This window comes from Lynx rufus, unplaced genomic scaffold (genome assembly GCF_022079265.1).
Source record: "Lynx rufus isolate CCGP_SWC_20201006 ecotype Redwood Valley unplaced genomic scaffold, mLynRuf1.p SCAF_10, whole genome shotgun sequence".
In the NCBI taxonomy this organism is placed as follows: domain Eukaryota; kingdom Metazoa; phylum Chordata; class Mammalia; order Carnivora; family Felidae; genus Lynx; species Lynx rufus.
The window spans coordinates 23,681,305-23,686,500 of NW_025814824.1; positions in this window are offsets into that span (position 1 = coordinate 23,681,305).

Below are 5,196 nucleotides of genomic sequence, written 5' to 3' on the forward strand. Positions count from 1 at the left end.
CAAAAACCGTGAGGGAACAAAACTCTCTGAAGATGAAGTTGATAAGAATCCTTAACTATTAAAGAATTTAAATTTCTAGTTTAAAATACCCAAAAAAGAAATCTGCAATCCCATATTGCCCTACTAGGAGATCCTATTAAACATTTAAGAAGAATTAACACCCATTCTAAACAGTATCTTTCAGAAAATAGAAGAGCCAGAAAAACTTCCCAAATAATCTTTTTAAGTCCAGCATTATCCTGACAGCTACACAGGACAAAACACTTCAAGAACAGAATTCTGTAGAGCAATATCTCTCATTATCATAAATACAAAAACTTCTCAACCAAATATTACTAAATTACTAAATTGAATTCAGGAATACATCATACACACACACACACACACACACACACACACACAGAATAATAATAGGCTATAATCAAGTAGGATTTATCCCAGGAATGTAAAACTGGCTTAATATTTGAAAATCACTCAAGGTTGGGGCACCTGGGTGGCTCAGTGGGTTGAACGTCCAGCTTCAGCTCAGGTCATGATCTCAGGGCTTGTGAATTTGAGCTCTGCAGCGGGCTCTCTACTGACAACTCAGAGCCTGGAGCCTGCTTTGGATTCTGTGTCTCCCTCTCTCTCTGCCCCTCCCCCACGCATACTCTGTCTCTGTCTCTGTCTCTCTCTCTCTCTCTCCCTCTCTCAAAAATAAATAAACGTTTAAAAATTTTTTTAAAAATGAAAAAATCACTCAAGGTAATCCACCACATTAATATTCTATAAGAGTAAAATACACATGATCCCATCAATGGATGTAGAAAAAAACATTTGACATAATTCAACATTCATTCTGGAGAAAAACTCTCAAGAAACTAGGAATACAAAAGGACTACAACTTCATAAAAGCCATCTATAAAAAACACACAGCGAAGATCACACTTAATGATCTTGTGAAAGATTTTGTGAAAGTGAAAGACTGCTTTCCCCGCAAGATTAGGAGGAAGGTGAAGATGTCCACTCAATACCCCTATTTAACATCATACTGGAAGTCTCTGCCATTGCAATAGGCAAAAAATATATTTAAAAGGTACATACCTCATATCAGAAAGAAAACATTAAAACTGTCCCTATTTGTAGATAGCATGATTATCTATGTAGAAAATCAAATAGAATCTATAAAAAAAGACAAAACAAAACTAAACTAAAACTAAAGATGAGTTTAGTGATCATACACATAGTGAATACAGATGCAAAAATTTCTTTGTATTTCTATACACTGACAATATACAATTGGAAGCTGATATTTTTTTTGGAAACTGAAATTTTAAAAATAGATATTTATAATGTCTCTAAAGAAAGAAATACATAGCTAGAAAACAAACAAAACATATTCAGTTCTTAGATGTGGCACCAAAAGCCATAAAGTGCTGATGAAAGAATTCAGAGCTCTAAATAAACGGTGACATACCATGTTCATGGATGGGAAACCTCAACATAATAAAGATTTTCATTTTACCCAAATTTATTTATATAGCTAAGGAACATAATCCCAATCAAAATCCCAGAAGGATTTGTATACATATAGACAAACTGATCCTAAAATTTATATACAGTGGTAAAGGAAGTAAAATAGCTAACCCAATTTTGAAAAAGAAAAGTTGGAGGAATCACATTATTCCATTTTATAAATTTCTATGAACCTACAGTAATCTGGGGTGCCTGGATGGCTCAGTTGGTTGAGCATCTGATTCTTGATTTCAGCTCAGGTCACAATCTCATAGTTGGTGAGATCAAGCCCCACATCAGGCTATGTGCTGACTGAAGAGCCTGCTTGGAATTCTCTCTCTTTCCCTCTCTCTCTCTCTCTCTCTCTCTCTCTCTCTCTCTGCTCCTCCCCTGCTCATGCTGCCTCTCTGCCTCACTGTCTCCTCAAAACAAACAAACATTAAAAGAGAGAGAGAGAGAGAGAGAGAGAGAGAAAGAAACTACAGTAATCAGTGTAATATTAGCCAAGAGATAAATATATAGGTCATTGGAACAGAAGAGTGGAAAAACATACCAAAATAGCCATTTGATTTTAAACAGACATGCAAAAGCAATTCAATGGAGAAATAATAATCTTTTCAACAAATGTTATTAGAACAGTTGGACATCCACATACTAAACAAACAAATGAACAAACCTTGATCTAAACCTTATAATTTATATAAAATGTTAAACTCCTAAGGATCATAGATATGTTTAAAATTAAATTAAAACACTTAAAGCATAGGAGAAATTTTCATGATCTAGAAGTAGGCAAAGAATTCTTAGATGCGGCAACAAAACATGATCTATAAAAGAAGAAATTGATAAACTGGATGTATAAAAATTAAAAATTTATGCTCTATCAAAAACATTGTTATAGGAATGGAAAGATATAATATTCAAGGATAAAATATTGCAGTTTACATACCTGAGAAAGGACTTGTACCTAGAATATGTAAAGAACTCTCAAACCTTAACAGTAAGGTAAAAAGCAACCAAACAAAAATATTCAAGTCTTGAACAGATAGAAAAGGGGGTATATGGATGAAAAATCAGTACATGAAAATATATTCATCATCATTAGCCATTAGAAAAATTGAAATTAAAACCAGAATGATGTATTCCTACATATCTATTGGAATGATAAAGTAATACTAATAATACCAAATACTGTCAGGGATGAGGAGCACCTGGAACTTTCACACATTGCTCTTGGTGATACAAAACGGTACACTCGTTATGCAAAAAACAGTCTGGCATTTTTTCATAAAATTAAATACATATTTATTATGTCACCCAGAGATTTTACTCTTGGGTATTCATTCATATTTTCCTAAAGCAGTGAACATAAAGGACTGAGCTGCTGAATATGGCAAGGCCAAAAATAGGAAGGGATGATAGTTTTGATATTCATAAACTGATGAACAAACAGAAGTTTGGCTAGGCTAACAACCTGCCCAGGGTCACATGGAGAGTAAATGGCAAAAGTATATTCAAATCTGAGTCATTTATTTTTTTTATCAATCAAATGGTTGATTGATCTTTATGACACAAACCAACATGTTTGACGACTCCTTATTCAGTATATAATTAATTTTCTTTTCACTGAGCTATGCTTTTTGTTGTGACAGAAGCCAGTCTATCCAGAGAATTAAACTGTCATTTTCCACCTCTATGACTTCCCTTCCAGGTTTTGGCAGGAATGTGAATTTAAAGTGAACATATCATAAAGATACATGACCTAGTCATTGTGACCATGATGATCATTCTTTGGGACCGGTACTGATTCCGCAGCAGTTCTAAGTACAGATCATGAGAACAAATTTTGTACTTGGATCAGATACAGTGCCACCTAGCTCAGCAGTCACAAAGGCAATAGGGATTTGAAGGATTTATCTTAATAATAAAACAGAAAACACTTCAGTTTCAGTTCATTAAACATCATTTCATATTGGTATAACAAGTTTTTAAAAGATTCCAGAGGTTATTTATATTTCTAGGATCTTCTTCAAATTCTTGTTTGAGTCATTTATTTTAAGCTCTGTGGCTTTTCCATTGTCGTATTTTAGAGAGATGGGAAGTTCTTTTGTTAGAGATCTTCTGTTGAGGTGTCAGAGCAGGAGGGACCACATTATGATTTTTGTGGGGCCTGGGCACTTTTGCCTTCATAGGCCCCTTCTTTCATAATAATATTAATTTCAAATCTTACTTTTGATATAACTTTAAGAATTTTAAGATTTTATTTTTTTAAGTAATCTTTAAACCTAATGTGGGGTCTGAACCCACAAGCCTGAGATCTAGAGTCCCAAGTTCTAACAACTTGGATGGCCAGGTGCCCCAGCTTTGGATATAACCTTAAATATTTTAATTGTTTTCCTACTTTAGGTGAAATTTAATAGATTTTTCAGGGACCCTAAAATTTTAATTTTCTTTAAATTTTCATTTGAAGAAAATGAAACTTTTTCTTCAATTTCAAAGGTGTGTTTTCTCTCCTGATTTTAAAAGAAATTAAAAAATTTTTATGGTCCCCTAATGTGTTGAGGGTCATCAGCAATATGCCTATTGTGCCTAATGGATAAACTGTTCTTGCAAGCAATCCAAACATTGGGACAATCCTATACATTTCTTAGAGAGAGGGCATGATAGTGGTATTACAAAAATGATACTACTTCTGACTCCAGTCAGCTTAAATCAGATCTTCAGGGAAAGGGTTAACACGTAGTTATCACATTGCTATAAGCAAATACATTTGAGTCTATGGATCTTGACATTTTCTTTTCAGTAAAACAAACTCATTCCCTTCATCCACACTCAAACACTATAAATTGCCAAGTGAGAATGAAAAGAGAACAAATAATGAAGGGAGCAGACCCTAGCTTTCTGGGAAGCTGTCAATCAATTATACAGCTTCCTTTCTCTGTTGCTGCAACTATTGGACCAACTGAGCTCCCTGAGCTGTAGTAATCAGCAGTAGCTGGGTGGGCAGATCATTACTTGCATCCCCTACAGGGCAGAGCGAAACTGGTATTTTCCACTTGCAGACATCACTATTCTTTATCAAGACTATATCACCCCTCTAACTGGGAAATGTTACCATGAATCAACCTTTGGTCACACCTCTCAGATATCATATGAATGCATTTAATCTGCAGCTCTCTTCAGTCATTTTCTCTATTTCCCACTTGTGTGCCTTTATTCATGTGTTCTTTCTGCCTCAAATACTCTTTCCCCTCTTCCATTTATCAGCCTTCAAGACCCAGGCTCCACCTATTCTTTGGCTGCTTTCCAGATCCTTGCTCTCAGAATTAATGTTTCTTTTCTTTCTATATAAATTCTAGTTATCTCTGCCTCTACTATAAAACATGTATTGTAGTTAATCGTGTTGTATCCTTTCCAAAGTACACAAAGATCTTACCTTGCCTATTTTTCTATCTTCCATTCTGCCTGGAAAGTATTCAAAAGCAATTGTTGAATTTGGGGATTGAGTTGAGGTTCTTTAGGTTCGTCATTGCTGTAATTCTTCCCATTTGACTCTTCCATATATCTTGATTTGAAAGATGCAAAATATGCAAGCCCTTGAGCATCTGAAGAGCTAATGCATGTTGCTGAGCACTTCAGACAATCCTCAATGAACTGTTACACTTCAAAGAATCTGTTAAGGGTTCAGGATGAAATCACTCG